Genomic DNA, 18989 nt, shown 5'->3' with positions numbered 1-18989 from the left:
AAAACAAAAGTTACCGTCGCACCTTTTAACCGACTGTGTGTGCAGATGATTGCACGTGCTGAGGTCTATCCGCCTCACTGCTGGGGTATCTCGAGCACTGGGAGCCAAGGCGCCAGAACTGTTCTGTTTGAAGAGGTAGTGTGTAATGAGAAGGCCACTCTCAATCTCTCAGGACACTGCAGCAATAACCTGTCATTTTGTTAATGGTTTTTCTTACAAAATCAGTCAGAGATTCAGAGTATTAGAGAATGTTTAATCAATTCCAGGAGAGGGAGTGTGTAATAGATTACCAGTGAAGCCATTTATATCACTGAACAATTTCCACAGCCATCTGAGGCGCGTATCCATTGTCTCTCGAGATAAGGAGGCCCAAAAGAATGTGGTAAATATTCATGGCAAAGTTGTGGTACAATTTACAACTAGAAATAGTTACAGTCAACATGGTATACATTCAGTGTGTGAATGGAATATTCTAAAATGCACAGCAGGTCCATCGGTATTTGAAAGGTTTGTGTGTAGACAGCCCATTCATGCTGATGTATGGGTACTCCCTCAAACCTTCGCCTCTCTTTTTTTTATCTCAAGGCACTGACCAACCTACTCTGTATTTCCTGAATTTTCTGTTTATTTATGATGTCCAGCTCTCCTTTTCTCATCCATCTGACGTCTCTGTTCAGTTTTGTAATCTGATAGCTATTCGATGTCCAGTTCATTAGGCAGGAAGAGGACCCTCAGTGTTGCCTGCAAAATGTGGTCTCAATGCTCTGGGGTTTGTTCAACTTGACACTAATGAGATGGTGAATTGGTATTTAATCAGGGATCTCTTCCACTTTGTCAATGGCTTAATGTATTTGAAGTGCACTTAATTAATTCAGTTTGCGGTTAAATTACCCCCTAATCAATTGGTACAGGCCCATGTGCTTAAAGCAAAACACTCCTGAACAAAGCATTGTTTCAAAAGGTGAATCATAAAAACGTAAGAAAGAGGAGCAGGAGTAGGCCATTCACTAAGATCATGGCTGATCTCTTTGTGGCCTTAACTGCACTTTCCTGCTGCCCCCCCACTGCATAACCCTTGACTCCCTTGTAGATCAAAAATCTGTCGAACTCAGCCTTGAATATATTCAATGAGCCAGCCTCCATTGCTCTCTGGGGAAGAGAATTCCAAATACTAATGACCCTCTGAGAGAAGAAATTCCTCCTCATCTCCATCGTAAATGGGAGACCCCTTAATTTGAAACTGTGCCCCCTAGTTCTGGATTCCCCCACGAGGGGAAACATCCTCTCAGCATCTCCCTGTCAAGCCCCCTCAGAACCTTCTATGTTTCAATAAGATCACCTCCCACATGCCAGAGACTTGCAGGTTGATAGGTTAATTGGCCATTATAAATTGCCCCTAGTATAGGTAGGTGGTAGGGGAATATAGGGACAGGTGGGGATGTGGTAGGAATATGGAATTAGTGTAAGATTAGTATAAATGGGTGGTTGATGGTCGGCACAGACTCGGTGGGCCGAAGGGCCTGTTTCAGTGCTGTATCTCTAAACCTCTCAATCTTCTAAACACCAATGAATATAGGCTCAACCTTTCCTCATAAGACAAATCTCTCATCCCAGGAATCAACCTCGTGAACCTTCTGTGAACTGCTTCCAATGCAAGTACGTCTCTCCTTAAATAAGGTGACCAAAACTGTACAAAAAGAGAAAATGCTAGAAACACAACAGGCTGGTCAGCATCTGTGGTGAGTGTGGATGAGTCAATGATTCAGCTTAATACTCTTCTTCCGAACTGTAAAGTAAGAGACTCAGATGTTTTAATAGAATCAGAGAATGGGGTTGGAAGAGAAATGTATATTAGAGACAGACAAACTCAGAGAGGAATCATGACTCCAATGATATCACCCATTATCTGTCAAATAATGGGCAGAAGCTTTTGGATATTGAAGGGATGTTTTTTTCTGGTTAGCCATCTCTACTCCAGTGGGAACAGTCCCAGTATCTCAAGTCTCTCCTCATAACTGCAGTTTTCATCCCTGCCATCATCCTGGTGAATCTACTCTGTCTGCTCTCTGTGACTCTAATGCCCTTCCTATAATAGGGCCCAAAATTGCATGTGGTGCTCAAACTGTGGCCTAACCAATGTTCTGTTTCAATTTATCATTATCTCTTTACTCTTGTACTCTATACCCCTGTTTATAAAACCCTAATTACCTTGGGCCATTTTTTTGTACAGTTTTATCTATACTTTCCAGGGATTATATATTTGAATCTCTAAGTCTGTCTGTTTGTCTACACCCTTCAGCAACCCTTGGATCATTGGTCTTTGCGACACATGACACTCATCCCAGGAACCAATGACAGAAATCATAAAAGCACCCAATGAAAGTCTCTAGAAACTGGCAGCAGAACTGGGATGGGGCAAGCTGGATTTAGTTGTATGAGTGCTGGGGGCAGACACTTGGGTGCCAGTGTCTCAATCCACGGAGGCTAGTGTAGAGCCGAGCCTCGTGGTGCGGCTCTGAACCTAGCAACCTCACTGACGTGTTGATATCTAGGTTCAATGAGAAATTGAAATGAAAAGAATGGGTTCTGCAAAGTCTTTGTGTGATCCTAATGAGATAATTAATTCACAACAGTGATCAGTGTTCTCTTGTGTCGTCTTCATTGCTTTGTTCTCGGATCTGACTGAACATGTTGTTGCTGTTTCAAAGTCTCTTCTTAAGCAAGGCTGCAATTTGTGACAAATTGTCACATATAATAACAGGCCTGCCTTGGAAATTACCCGGAGCAATCTGCTTTTTGAATGCGTCTATTTACTTGACCTGCTTTGCGTAGGAGGTCGTCTGGCGCTGTTTGGTGGACCTGTTCACCCCCTGTATAAAGCCATTTACTTCCAAGTGTCTTCTCAGGCACAGGTCATGCTGGATGCTCAGTCCTCTTCCTAGACATGAACATTTCTTGTATTTTGTATCAGTCACCCCATATTGGGCTTAATACTTGTTAGACATGAGTAGAGAAAGTTCCCCTGTCTTTCTCAGGTTGGTTATCCTGGGGTGAGTCAATGTGCTATTCTACCAACCAAGTATTTTGGTTGTGACATCACAATGTTTATGCGCAGATGGACGTTTTCTCATGCTGTGATGCAAGGTCACAACATCATTATTTTGGATCTGGCCCCAACCGCCTCCTCTTCACTATGGACATCCAATCTCTCTACACCTCCATCCCCCACCAGGACGGTTTGAGGGCTCTCCGCATCTTCCTTGAGCAGAGGCCCAACCAGTCCCCATCCTCCACCACCACCCTCCTCCGCCTGGCTGAACTTGTTCTCCCATTGAACAACTTCTCCTTCAACTCCACTCACTTCCTTCAAGTAAAAGATGTTGCTATGGGTCCCCGCATGGGTCCTAGTTATGCTGTCTTTTTGTGGGATATGTCGAACATTCCTTATTCCAGTCCAACTCAGGCCCCCTCCCCCAACTCTTTTTCCGGTGCATTGATGACTGTATCGGTGCCGTTTCCTGCTCCCACCCCGAACAGGGAAACTTTATCAACTTTGCTTCTAATTTCTACCCTTCTCTCACCTTTACATGGTCCATCTCCGACACTTCCCTTCCCTTTCTCGACTTCTTTGTCTCCATCTCTGGGGATAGGCTGTCTGCTAATATTCATAATAAGCCCACCAATTCCCACAGCTACCTCGACTACACTTCTTCACACCCTAGCTCCTGTAAGGACTCCATTCCATTCTCCCAGTTTCTCCGTCTCTGACGCATCTGCTCTGATGATGCTACCTTCCATGACGGCGCTTCTGATATGACCTCCTTTTTCTTCAACTGAGGATTTCCCTCCACTGTGATTGACAGGGTCCTCAACCGTTTCCGGCCCATTTCCCGCACCTCTACCCTCACCCCTTCCCCTCCCTCCCAGAACCGTGACAGGGTTCCCCTTGTCCTCACTTTCCACCCCATCAACCTCCACATCCAAAGGATCATCCTCCGCCATTTCTGCCACCTCCAGCGTGATGCCACTACCAAAGGCATCTTCCCCTCCCTTCCCCTGTCAGCATTCCGAAGGGATCGTTCCCTCCGCGGCACCCTGGTCCACTCCTCCATTACCCCCACCACTTCGTCCCCGTCCCATGGCACCTTCCCCTGCAATCGCAGGAGGTGTAATACCTGCCCATTTACCTCCTCTATCCTCATTATCCAAGGCCCCAAACACTCCTTTCGGGTGAAACAGCGATTTACGTACTTCTTTCAATGTAGTATACTGTATTCGCTGCTCACAATGAGGTCTCCTCTACATTGGGGAGACCGAACGCAGATTGGGTGACCGCTTTGCGGAACATCTCCGCTCAGTCCGAAAGCATAACCCCAAGCTTCCGGTTGCTTGCCATTTCAACACTCCCCCCTGCTCTCAAGCCCACATCTCTGTCCTGGGATTGCTGCAGTATTCCAGTGAACATCAACGCAAGCTCAAGGAACAGCATCTCATTTACCGATTAGGCACTGAACATTGAGTTCAATTATTTCAGAGCGTGACTGGCCCTTTTTTATTTTTATTTTTAGCTATTTTTTCTTAGTTTTTTGTGTTTATTTTGTTTTAGTTTGTTTCTACTGTGCCTACCCACTTTTATTTCATGTTTGTGCGTGTGGCTGTTCAGTTTTCAGTCCATTAACACCCTATCTGTACTAATGCTTTGTCTTTCAGCACACCATTAACATACCATTTGCCTTTGCTCCATGACCTTCTGGTCAGTTTTTCTCAGTGACCTTGTCCTATCAAACCTTCTCTTTGGTTATCTCTTGCCCCACCCCCGCTTTACTTGCTTAAAGCCTATGGCATTTCTAACCTTTGCCAGTTCTGAAGAAGGGTCATTGACCTGAAACGTTAACTCTGCTCCCCTCTCCACAGATGCTGCCAGACCTGCTGAGTACTTCCAACGTTTCTTGTTTTTATTTCAGATTTCCAGCATCCGCAGTATTTTGCTTTTATCATTACTTTGGGTGTGTGCATACTGGGCAAACTGTCCGGCCACTGACTGACTGTTCTATCTACAACTGACTGCATAACCTCTGACCAAATGTGCCATTGCAGAATGAATGCAGCTTTAGGGTAAGCCTGTAGAGTCAGTGAACAGCAAACTCTTGTTGTACATGGATGTACCATTCTGTTTGAGAAATCCTTTGCGCTCACCAGGAAATTTATTGTCGATTCCACGTTTTTTTGGTTGCCAAGAAATCGTTCCAATTTTTCTGACCGCTGAAACATTAGAACTGGAATGCAGGTTCCCGTGTGTGAGTGTTTGCATCTCTCTTACACGGAACTATTCAGTCTGGATAGTAAGCGTTTATTACATTTAAGGACCCAATTCGAACTGGTAGATAGCTGAATGGATGGGTGTGTTATCCATCTTGTAAGAGGAAAAGAAAGAGTCCCAAGGGTAAGGTCAAGGTTCAATTCATCATATCATGGCTGCACTTTGAGCATCTCCTTATGTCGTTCAGATTAATAGCATGTGTCAGGCTTCCAGGCAGACTCATCCTCACACGTTTGCTATCATCCTGTCTGGGTTTAACTGGTACACATCAGTGCCTATAGGAGATTGGTGTTCTGATATGATGTACACTGGTGGGTTTATCAATCGCAAGAGGCCACGATTTTAGGATTAGCATTGTATACACAGAGGGAAAGATCAGCAGAAACATGTTCACATGGAGAGTTGTGGGAATGCGAATTGCTTTCCCACAAGTGGTGATCAATGCTGACTAATTTAAAAAGGTACTGGATAAATAGGTAAGAGGAAAACATATGGCAGAATAAAGCCCGGCTACCCGACCCGAACCCGACTAGACCCGACTGCATGTGTTGGGGTCGGGTTGATATTCCGAGTCCAGCATTCGGGCTCTGATCGGGTCGGACTGTACAGTGCTGCTTCCGGGAAGTCACAGGATCGGGCTTACCCATGATTGCCCACAACTCCATCTGCAGGAATAGCCTGCTGCCGGAACAGATGAACAATATTTGTGTCAGGTCGCGTCGGGTCGGGCGCGAAAAAAAAATTAAAGGACTCTGGCTCGGGTTGGGTTCGGGTCAGATTTTAATTTTATCCCCGAACCAGGCTCTATAACAGAATCTGGTGGAAAAGGGAGTTGAATGGTGCTTTTTAACATCAGTCCTTGAAAGGAGCCTAAATACACTGCTGGTAACAAGGGCCAAACAGCTACAACCTGTACTAATGTTGCTGAATCAGAGAATCATTGAAATTTAAGTCACTGAAGGAGACCACTCGGCCCATTGTGTCTGCTGGCCCAAACAGAGCTATCCAGTCTGATCTCATTTTCCAACTCAGTGTCCATAGCCTTGTAGCATGTTTATCAGTGAATCACAGCCTTGGAGCTTTTTAATTGTGAGGCAAAGAGAGTGGTCAGTTTGTAATTCTCTCGGCATTTCATGCTCTATTGACTTAACAGGAGTTGCTGTCTCATTGATGATCAGCACGAGTTGCAACTCGCTCAGATCTGTACCTCAGATCAGGTTGCCGGCCTGTACTCCGTATGCCTTGATACCCTTACCCAACAAAAAAATCTATCCATCTTAGTCTTGAAAACTTCAGTTGACTCCCAACATCCACAGTCTTTTGGGGAAGAGAATTCCAGATTTCCACTGCCATTTGTGTGAAAGAAAGTACTTCATGATTTCACTCGTGGATAGCTTAGCTCTAATTTTAAGTTTATCTGCCCTTGTTTTGGATTCCACCCTCCCCACCAGAGGAAATAACTGATATCTACTCTATTGAACCCTTTCGCCATGTTAAACACCTCGATTAGATCAACCCCCAATCTTCTAAACACAAGAGAATACAAGGCAAGTTTATGCAACCTGTCTTCATAACCTAACCCTTTACACAGAATCACAGAATTGTTACAGCACAGAAGGAGGCCATTCGGCCCTTTGTATCTGCACTGGCTCTCGAAGTGAGCAATTGAGCCCCAGAATCTTCTGGTGAATCTGAGTTGCACCCAGTACATCCTTCCTGAGGAATGGTGTCCAAAACTGAACACAGTTACCCTAGATATGGTCTGACTAAGCAAGGCTGTGTACAACTGAAGCATCACTTCTTGCCCTTTATATTCCAGCCCCTTTGAGATAAAGGCCAACATTCCATTAGCCTTTTTGATTACTTTCTGTGTCTGTGCACTGGGTTTTAGTGATTTGTGCATGTGGACACACAAATCCCATTCCTCCTCCCTCGCTCCTGGTCTCCTGGACATAAAAAATCCAGCACGCTGTTTGCTTGCAGACCCGTTTCTTCTACTTTCCTCCTGGAAACCCCTAAGAACTTACTGGTAGCCTGAGGAGGCGGGGAGATGGGTGCGATTAGTTGCTTTGATCAAAGCAAAAGCAGTAGTGGTCTCTTTAGAAATACCAGACTATAGACAGCTGCTTCTGAGGTAAATGGAACAGTTATGTGATATCGAACGCGCAGCTGATACAGAATGCCCAATGGTGTGACTGGGACTCCTCACCGCTAATTATAAAGGGTGCTTTCAACATGCTCGCTGCTGAGTCATGTAATCAGTCATCTCTTCCATCATTTTTCTTCCTCTCCCTCTTTCTTTTCCTCTTGCTCTCTTCCTCTCTTCTACTTCCCTTTCTCTCCCTCTCCCTTTTTGCTTGATCTTTCTCACTCATTCGTTAATTTGGGGAGCACATGTGGAGATGGACACATCATTTGTTGAGGGAGCTGAAGGCCAGTGAACACGTCCGGGTCCTTTTTTATTGGCTTCAGTTTTTTGCAATCAGTCAGTGCCACTGACCAGGCAGAGATTTGTATCACTGGGCAGAGGAATGTTGCCCAGCCATTAGAATAAAACCGAGCAAGAGTAAAAACACAACTTATTTTTAGAAGATGAGAGAAGCTGCTGCTACTGTGATTCTGACAGCAGAGTGAAGCGTTATCAGTGGGGATGGGAATGTTCCTGTAATCCGTGTGGATACTGGTTTAAAGATCCGTCACCTTGATCCTCCAGTGAGTAGTGTTATTGGACTGTTAACTTCCACATCTCATCAATGGATGGTTCTCTTTCATCAAATTCCGCCTCCCCCACCCTCACCATCTGAACTGAGAGACTCAGTCTAATTATGTTCTTTAACTGGTTATGTGTTCATGTGTCCCATTTCATTTAAAATCTCTAAATAAATAAAAAGTAGGGCAGTTTTCTTTAAAAATACTGCTGTCATCCTTTGAAAAGAAGCTTGGAATTCTCCACATACAAAAGGGTCACTGTTTTAGTCTTGTCTTCCCTTAGTGGTTCTTCCATTTTTCTGGTTCCGGTTGAGTCACTATTCCAGATGTTGCCTCTCCCCCTATCAGTGAAGACAGGAAAGCTTCATTGATTTATTCCAGATGTTTTCTGTCTCCCATTTGTCAGACTCCAGGGTGATATTTGTGGAGTGAAAGAAAAAAATTCATTCACACGCACACAGACCCAAAGACAGACAGACAGATACACACACACAGACCCAAAGACAGACCCACACAGACAGACACACAGACCCAAAGACAGACACACAGACCCAAAGACACACAGACAGACAAACACACACACAGACCCACAGACACACACACACACACACACAGACCCAGAGACAGACACACACACAGACCCACACACAAACCCAAAGACAGACCCACAGAGAGAGACACACACACACACACACACACAGACCCACAGACAGACAGACACACAGACCCACAGACAGACACACAGACCCACAGACAGACACACAGACCCACAGACACACACAGACCCAAAGACAGACAGACCCACAGACACACACAGACCCAAAGACAGACAGACAGACACACACACACAGACCCACAGACACACACAGACAGACACACACAGACAGACACACAGACAGACACACAGACACACACAGACAGACACACAGACACACACACCCAAAGACAGACACACAGACAGACAAACACACACACAGACCCACAGACACACACACACACACACACACACACAGACCCAGAGACAGACACACACACAGACCCACAGACAGACAGACAGACACACACAGACCCACAGACAGACACACAGACCCACAGACACACACAAACCCAAAGACAGACAGACACACACACACACACTCATATATGCACGCACACTCGTACTCACATACACACAGACGTGTACACTCATAACGCCTACACTAAGGCGTGTACGCGCACACACGTTCATACACACACTGACGTGCATACACAAAGACACACACATACTTATACAAACACACACGCAAGTGTAGGGAAGGTTTCTCAAACACATGCATTTAGGAATCTATTGGTATTTTAATGAAAAACAGATGCGATTAACAGCCAGGAGCTGGGATTGAAGGACAGAAACTGCCAATTCTCAGCTGCTCAGAGCACTCAAGTTGGGGGAAATTGAAATTCCGGCTTACCCCAGGGAACCAGGAGGGACGGAGATGGGGTGTATGTTCATTTACTGCAGTTGGCTTAAATTTATCTTCTTAACATCCACATTGAAACTGTATTTCCATTGCTTTCAGAACATGCTTCTACTTGTGGGAGGAATACAGAATTAGGGCCATAAATATAATAGTCACTAATAAATCCAGTAGGGAATTCAGGAAAAAACTTCTTTACCCAGAGAGTGCTAAGAATGTGGAACTCATTACCACATGGAGTAGTTGAGGTGAATATTATAGATGCATTTAAGGGGAAGCTAGATAAATAAATGATGGAAAAAGAACAGAAGGATATGCTGATAGGATGAGATAAAGAGGGGTGGGAGGAGGCTCATGTGGAACATAAACACTAGCACAGACCAGCTTGACTGAACAGCCTGTTTCTGTACTGTAAGTTCTGTGTAAGACCACTTGTCCTTGCTTTTTTTGTTTGTGTGTTCAGCGTTGGACATCAACAGTTAAGAATATTTATTTATAATCTACAAAATGTTGGGCGTGCTGTAATGAGGACACAGCATGTTTGTAGAAATGATTGTCGCTCACAGGGTGGAAGTCCACATGCTTTTAAAACCCAAGGCTGGCCTCACCCTAACCGCTGTGTCTGACTCGATTTCTTTACACTCCTGCTGGTGTCCTGCACTATGGGACTCGGTCCTTCACCTCAATTCCTCAATTTAAACAAAAAAACTCCAGGAGGAATGCTAGTACTCATAGAATCTTACTGTACAGTCGGAGGCCATTCGGCCCCTCCTACCTCTACTGGCTCGTTGAAAGAGCTATCCAATTAGTTCTGCTCTTTCCCCATAGCCATGCACTTTTTCCCTTTGTGTTAACATTGTGTCACTTGAACACATGTCAATGCAGACAAACAAAATAAGCTTTTTGATCTGTTGGGGCTGATGCTTTCTAAGAGTAACATATGAATTATTCTGCCCTGGTTCAGCAACTGAACCCATAAAATGGTCCAACCTCCAAAGGTTCTCCTTGAAGATCTGGCTGCCTGTCCCTTCCTCCAACCTCCCTATTTTATCTCCTGACATCACATAGGCATTATGTTGTTGAAAACATGTCATTGGGTTCAACAGACACTTCAATTATATCCAGCCTCAGCTCTTGCTGCGGTTTAGTTGTTTACGCTGTATTGTATCAAATTTGTTTCCTGTTTTTTTCTGTTTAAATGTCTCCCATCCTCTTGTGAAGGTATTGGTGTGCATCATCCAGTCCTCTTGTACCTCACCCAAGTATCCTTTCTCCCTGTGATAGTTATTCATTCATGGGGAACATCACAGCCAGGACAGTTTCATCTCCATGGACAGTGAGAAAAGCCCTGGATAAATCTCTGCCCTGGCCACACTGAGGCCATAGTGCTTCCAGACAGACTGATGGGCATTGCTGGGATTTCTGTCACTGTCTCTCTCTCTCCCTTAAACGTGAGCTGGGACTCTCCACAGTGACCTGCTCCCAGCTTTGTTTGATCAAGTTGGCATCTTTTCCCAACTCTGTAAATTGAATGAAGGGATTTGGGGAAATGTGTTCAGGACTGGGGTTCTGGAATTTTTTGCTGATGGAAATTGATTGATGACTTAAATGAGCTCTTGGTTCCATATCAGAAGACGCAGGACGTTGAAAAAACAGGCTTGTGTTTCATAAACCACAATTTTTATCTTGGAATACCATTTTCAAAGTTTTCAGACGGTGCTGTCTGAAAGGAGACAGCTGGCAACATCGCAGTCTCCACCACCAGCCCGTGTGCTCATCTGTTCAGTTGACGACCAGCGTCTGCAGTTCAGTCTTGTGAGCTACAGGGGTGGCAATCAGAAAAATGCTGCTCTGTCCACAGATACACTGATATCGAGTGCAGTTATTTAAACAGAATTCACTATCTGTCTTGGCCAGTTTAAACATCACAGCTTGGACTTCTAATTGTCATCTCTTCCCTTCCCCGTTGCACTTCTCCACCTTCATCGGAACATAGTGCCAGTCCCTTTTTTCTGCCTTTAATGCTGATTTTAGTGCAGTCCCAGACAATGTGTAGCTACTAGTTGCACCGGCTCCTGGGGTTTATTTTATCAACACTGCACAGGAAGCAGTGCTGTCATAGGCAGATCCCTGCTTCGCAATATAAGCAGACCCTTCCCCATCTTCACCTCCACCACCACCCCGCCCAAATATTGCATAACCTCTGATGAGCCCTGGTCCCTTGACTAACTGCATTGCGGGAACCCTTATCTAGTGATTATTAACGGGCCTCTTTCACTTGTGTTTATTTAAGTTTGGAGCAAGCCTCAGCTGTTTGGGAAAGATAGTGATTTAGAGTTGGCAGGACATTGACTCCTTAATTACTGCTGACTTTGGGGACCACTGTCTTTGTGAAAAAGTGTAACCTGTACAAGAAGAAGCATTTTATCCTGCAGTTGGCAGCATTTCAATGGGTAATTTTGTAGAGTGATGGCCATAGTGTATTCACACTGGGAGAGTCTCTTACTGTCAGATAGTTGGGAGAGCTCAACATGTCATGAGTTTTGTTAGATATAATTAATGACTCTCATTAAGGACCTCGTAGGGAGCACTAAGATACAATGCAATTGATTGCACTCCAGAAACTCCTATTCCAGTCCTGATTATTTGGTGATCAGCATTACTGAGCAGGTACCAGCTAGACCATTGCAAGACTTTCCTTTGTTTAATCACCCACAGTACAAATGGGGAAGATTCATCAATGAAGGAGCTGCATGGTAGTGCAGAGTTCAAGAGTTATTCACAATTGAAATGGTTGAGGAACATAAAATGGAGCCATTGTCTACTTTCCCAGCATCTCTAAAGTGTAGAATTCCTTATTTTCCCCTGTTTTTGCTTTGCATCACCGAATCTCTACTGCTTAATTTACTTTGACTGTTCTTTACTTGGTTCACCCCGTTGGTGTCCAACATCATGAGAGTTGGCTCTTTACTGAGGTTTCTTAATGTAAAAAAAAGACACAACAGCCTTTCATCGCTCATGGATCTCGTGTGTGACATGCATTTGAGTATTTCAACCCCCACCCCACCACCCGAGACCAGCTGTCATGTGCAGATACCCTCCTGTAAGTTAACAGCTCAAATATTTTTAAACAGATGGCAAATCTATGCATGGGCAGTGCCCAAACAGTAGGCACCGCTAATTGAGCTCTTGCTGCATGAGTGGAAAGAACAGCTCTCATTAAAAAGCTTGTGGACTTTTCAGACCCAATTGACAGGAGAGGGCTCTGCTATTTGTGTTCTGTTCAATTAAGTCTGTATTTAAAAAATTACATTTGACAACATTCAGTCTGTATGTGTTTGTACGTGCATGTACGCATGTGAGTCTATCTGTCTCCACAAGGAGTCCTTACTATTAGCGCAAATAATAGTCACTAAGGAATGGGCAAGAATGAGAAGAATGTCAGATATTTCTTGGTTTGTTTTATTGGATCAAGGTTGAGTGCTGTGAATGGCTTCTCTGTGCAAGTGAACTGACAGCCTTGCTGGTGCGTTGTCCAGTGTCCCACCCTTGTTTCAAACATTTGTGGGCAAGCGAATGCAAATCTCTTTCTAAATCACTTGAAGTCTACAAAGAGGCACACCTGAGTCCACTCAGAAGGCAAAGGTGGGTTAACAGTGGGTAAGATTTGATTTGTCCCAGTCAGAGGAGGGAGGGTGAGAGTCAGTGCACAGGACTGGGATCAAAGTGTGAGAATTTAAGGGAGCTGGTGCTTTTATGAGAAGACACCACAGCCAATCTCTGCATAACTCCTGGTTAGAAATCTAGTGATGGGATTCCATTTCTCTTTGACATGAATTCTTCCACTTTCCCTCTTTCTTTCTTATGTCATCAACCGAGCAGGATTTCAATAACTGCTGCAAGGAAGTTGCCTCAAAGATCTTCTCCTCTTCCTGCCCATCCTTTTTGATCACGCCCCCATTCTCTGCTTTCCCTCTCCATTTTCTGCACTCTTTATTGCTCTTCCCTCCCCAACATTACACAGTATCATTTGAAGGCTTTTTAGTGATAGGTGGACATCTAGAAATGTTGGGGTACAAAATGGTGGGTGATGGGGGAGCGGGGTCACAGTCTGACTCCTGCCCATTGCATTACCACTGCTCTGGGTTGGTCACTAACTGTTCCATAAAATGCCTTGTGAAAATGAATATAAAATGCTTGGAGATGTAGATTGAGGCTTTAATCGCAGCACAGGATCACAAGATGATTTTTTCTCCCCCCGAATTTAGTTTTCTCTTGACCACTGCTGCAACACTCCAGTACCCACATCCCAGTAGGTATTAGCAGGCTTTTCAATATGAAGAGCATCATATCCAAGCTTGATCCAGTCCCCATTTAATGCCCACATACTGGACAGTGATGAAGACAGGGAAGCATGGCCCTGTCAATGCACGAATGGAGCTGTCCTGTGGTCAGCACAGGCAAAAAAAAAGAAATGGGGTTAGATACAGAGTAAATCTCCCTCTACACTGTCCCCATCAAACACTTCCAGGACAGGTACAGCACAGGGGCTAGATACAGAGTAAAGCTCCCGCTACACTGTCCCCATCAAACACTCCCAGGACAGGTACAGTACGGGGGTTAGATACAGAGTAAAGCTCCGTCTACACTGTCCCCATCAAACACTCCCAGGACAGGTACAGTACGGGGGTTAGATACAGAGTAAAGCTCCGTCTACACTGTCCCCATCAAACACTCCCAGGACAGGTACAGTACGGGGGTTAGATACAGAGTAAAGCTCCGTCTACACTGTCCCCATCAAACACTCCCAGGACAGGTACAGTACGGGGGTTAGATACAGAGTAAAGCTCCGTCTACACTGTCCCCATCAAACACTCCCAGGACAGGTACAGTACGGGGGTTAGATACAGAGTAAAGCTCCATCTACACTGTCCCCATCAAACACTCCCAGGACAGGTACAGTACAGGGTTAGATACAGAGTAAAGCTCCCTCTGCATTCTCCAACAAGAATTCAGGTCGCACACAATTAGAAATGCAGGCTTAAAGCCCGCTCTACACTGCCTCGAGAACGTGCCTCAGCCCTTCTCTCACAAATTGCCTCACCACAAAATACTGATATTTTCACATTAACTGTGTCCACTTGGCCTCTTTGTGATTAGCCAATTAATACTGAAATCTGGGTAGTTATGCCACCTGTACTTGCAATGATAGGGCATTGGCTAAATCTGTTCAGCCACACTTCACATAGTACATTTCCAAGTCGTCGAGAGAGGAAACCTTTATCCCATTAGACTAATCCACCTTTCAAAGACCGAAGGGATTCTATTCCAAGCAACTGGCCATTCATCTCATTGAGTTCTGTCAGGACATTTTGTGTCAGAATTCTGCAATTCACACTAACCATTTCCGATCCACTTCACTTAAAGTTGGCTGCAGTTTCCCTTGTACTTTGTCTGCAGTCCGAAGGGGAGGAATAGTGAGGAAATTGAGGGAATTCTAATTGGTTTTAAACAGCACTTCAGCCATTATCTAACTGCAGTTACAGCTTCAAACCATCTGGCACAAGGATCAGCGGAGAGTGATGCAATCAGTTTTCCAAAGGAAAAGGCTGGGTTTTTAATTGATTCTACTTGGAATAGTTTTAAAGTAAAAGCTGATTAGAAGTTGGGTAAATGGATTAGGTTAACTCTCGGGAGGGTGGTGAAAGGGTAGCAGGTCTGGACATTGTAGGGATCGATTAAATTTCCTTGTAAAATACAGCGGAAGAGTTATTCCTGCATGCTGGTTTATTTAAGAAACCACTTCTGTGTACCTAATATTCACAAGCCAGTAAGAGGGACTGTGTGCTGGGTAGGCAGCTGTGTATATATGGACTGGAACCTGGATGAACCACTGTTACTATACCATAGTAATAACCGTATGTGGATTTGGAAAGCAATTTAATGTCAGTTTAATGTGGTAGGAATATGGAATTAGTGTAGGATTAGTATAAATGGGTGGTTGATGGTCGGCACAGACTCGGTGGGCCGAAGGGCCTGTTTCAGTGCTGTATCTCTAAAACTAAAAACAAAACAGTCAGTGATGTTTTCAATCATTTGTAAGCTAATAAGAACAGGTCAAGGTTTGTAATTTAAAGGTGTAATGATTCATAAAAATAAAAAGTTCGCAAATCTTTTTATATGGGGAGTTGAGGACAAAGCAGAACTGCTGTGTGTCATGCCAAGTGATCCCTTGTGCCCTTAATTTTCATCACTGTTTTGGATACAGCTTAGCTTTTATTGCACGGGGGTGGGAGTATAAGTGTAAGGAAGTCTTGCTGTAATTACATGGGTTTTAGTGAGACCACATCTGGAATAGTGTGTACACTATGGTCTCCTTACCTAAGGAAGGATATACTTGCCCTAATGAGGGGGCAACGAAGGTTCATAAGATATGGGGAAGAGAGCGTTGTCTTATGAGGAGCGATTCAATAGAATGGGCCTGTATTCACTGGAGTTTAGAAGAATGAGAGGTGATTTCATTGAAACATAAGATTTTGAGCGGGCTAAAAAGAGTAGATGTTGCGAGGATGTTTCCCCTGGCTGGAGAGCCTAGAACTAGGGTTCGTAGTCTCGGCCATTAAGGGTTGGTCATTTAGGATTGACGAGAAATTTCTTCACTCAGAGGGTTGTGAATCTCAGGAATTCTTTATCCGAGAGAGCTGTGGATGCTCAGCTGTTAAGTGTATTCTAAATGGAGATTGATCGATTTTTAGACAGTAAGGGAATTAAGGAATATGGGGATAGGACGGGAAAGTGGAGTTGACTTAGAAGATCAGCCATGATCTCATTGAATGGTGGAGCAGGCTCCAGGGGCGATATGCCCTACTCCTGCTGCTAGTTCTTATGTCCTTAAATGAGAGAAAATTTGCTGGTCATGGTGTCATGAAGTTGGTCCCCTTTAAGTTAGTGACCTCCACTGCACCATTTTGGTTTCCTACCAAAGCATCAGAAGCCTTGTAGCTTTGATGCACATTGATGGGGCTGTGTGTTCTTTACCTTTCCCCAGGTGGCTCAAAACTTTCCCCTTCAAGCTTTTGTTAATTACTGTAGAGTTGGCACCTTCCACCCTTGCATTTCCAGCAAGCTCCAGAATATCTTGCTGCTTTCTCCTTGTAATCTTCTTCACTTCCCTCCCTTCAAAAGCTGTGTGAAAACTTTTCTCAACTTATTTTGCCTTTCGTCTCCATCCAGAATCTCCTCTATTCTCTTGCTTGGTAACTGGTTGAATGCCCTGCTTCTCTTTCAGAAGCTGTGTGGAACAGTAAGCTGTTGCTGATAATGGAATTTGTGATGGCAGATATGGGGCCAAACTGAGCTCAAGTAGGACGCTGAGATTACAAACTGTCTAGTTCAGTCTGAGACAGTAGCTCAGGAGGGAGATGTAAACGAAGGAAGGGGGCTGAAGACAATTGCTTTGGTCTTCTCAGTGTTTAACTGGAGGAAATGGCATTCCATCCAGGACAAGCAGTGTGACAGTGAGAGAGGTGGAGCTGGGTATCAGTGTACATGTGGATCTGACCCCATGTCTTCGGAAGTAAGTTGCCTTCATCAGGAATTTTAGATTGGATTTGTTGGAGGCTATGGACATGTTCACCTAGTGGTCCTTGTACTGGATTAGCAACCTGTGGAAAATTGTGAATTTGAATTTAATAAATATGGTAATTTAGTACATTTGTAGCCAAACATTATCATGAAAACTGCTGGATTAGGGTTTAAAAAGTTAATAGATTCACTAACATCCTACAGGGAAGGGCACCTGCACCCACATGTAACTGCAGTCCCACAATACATAACACCCTCAATAAATACCACCTTGATAGTGTTGTCCAAGATTAGAGAGAAATAACATTTCAGTGTCTTTGTGTATTGTAGATTTGAAGGGATGGGCAACGAATGATCTTTTCCGTTCCACAGCTTCTTGCGTTTTTAAATGCAGCCTTACTCGGGCTGGTACCAAATGACACAGACCAGAGGGTTCAGGTTAATGCCGGGTGTAGTTAACTGATCTCAGCCAGAGTGTTGTTAGATGATAGAAAGGGCCCCTAGGTTAGGGAAGGGGAAAATCAGCCAAGGTTCCCACTCTGGATTACAACTGGAAAGTGCGTGTGTTTGAACATCGAGTAAGGACAGGATCTTGCCCAACTGTGAAGGCCCTTGTGGTTGAGCAGCCTGCCACCACAGAGGAGTTATCAGATGCCAGCCAAAGGCTGTGCAACCATACCCAAGCATGGTTCAGCTCCTTTAGGAGAGCGGGGGAAAGGAAAAGAAAATCCTTCAGATGTGGAATGAATTAAGTCAAGTTGATTCTATTCCTCTGCAGGGTGGTTATTGCCACATAGAAAGTTTCTGGACCTGGAGAGGTGCATGGGAAATTATGTGCTCTCGATCACTGAACTCCACACAAGGCAATAACCTAGAGTACAGTTGATCCAGGACCAAGTTCTTTCAGTTTCCCATAGAAACTGGCCTCTTGGCAGATCTTTTCGCTCGATCATTTATTCTGCAGTTTCCATCTGTACATGGTCTGGATGGATAGAGCACTGGTCACACCCGGCCAGAGTGCCAGTGAGGCACCGTTGGGTTAGAGAGGGGGAAGAGCACTCAGATTCTCTGCTCCCAATCCCTATCTATTAACCACCCTCTCCCTGACCTCCCTTGGCTGGAAAATGCACATCTGTGCATGCCAGGGGAGATCAGGATTAAGCTCTGGTCTGTCCCTATGGAAGATTAGCAAACCAAAATACACTGTATGATATGTTTTGGTTGAAGTATCAAGAATAGACTGTGCCCATGGGAACTATGCAGTTACCTGGGGGAACATAGATGGAACTGCACTGCGATGCAGGAGGGAAGGGTTTCCATCCCCTTCCCAATCTCCCCTCTGCTGGAAGTTGCTGCATTCCCCCGCTTGGAGTAACTGAGAGCAGGAGTGCAGCAAAGCAGGACTGCGCCTGCAGAGTTTCCTGTTCAATGGCACTAAGTCGGGGAGACAGTGGCGTAGTGATCGCACTGGACTAGTAATCCAGAGACCCAGGCTAATACTCTAGGGACATGGGTTCAAATCCCACCACAGCATTCAATTAATTAATAAAAATCTGTACTAAAAACCTGGAATTGAGAGCAAGTCTCAGTAAAATCCCATCTGGTTCACTAATGTCCTTTAGGGAAGAAAATCTGCTGTCCTTACCTGGTCTGGCCTACATGTGACTCCAGACCCACAGCAATGTGGTTAACGTTTAACTGCCCTCTGAAATGGCCTAGCAAACCACTCAGTTGTACAAAACCGCTACACAAAAGTTGGAAAGGAATAAAACTATACGGAACACCCGGCATCAACCTAGGCACCAGAAATGACAACGGCAAACCCAGCCCTGTCGACCCTTCAAAGTCGTCCTTACTAACATCTGGGCGTTTGTTCCAAAGTTGGGAGAGCTGTCCCACAGACTAGTCAAGCAACAACCTGA

At 44.7% G+C, this 18989-nt stretch overlaps 1 protein-coding gene across 1 annotated transcript in view; it reads left to right on the top strand.

Annotated features, from left to right (window-relative positions):
• srgap2 (SLIT-ROBO Rho GTPase activating protein 2) overlaps positions 1–18989 on the top strand; it is a 213617-nt gene that overhangs the window by 43627 nt on the left and 151001 nt on the right. The window lies entirely within an intron of this gene.

This window comes from Heterodontus francisci, chromosome 25 (genome assembly GCF_036365525.1).
Source record: "Heterodontus francisci isolate sHetFra1 chromosome 25, sHetFra1.hap1, whole genome shotgun sequence".
Taxonomy (NCBI): domain Eukaryota; kingdom Metazoa; phylum Chordata; class Chondrichthyes; order Heterodontiformes; family Heterodontidae; genus Heterodontus; species Heterodontus francisci.
Note: the sequence above shows the minus strand (reverse complement) of the source record. Positions and strands in the feature narration are given on the sequence as shown.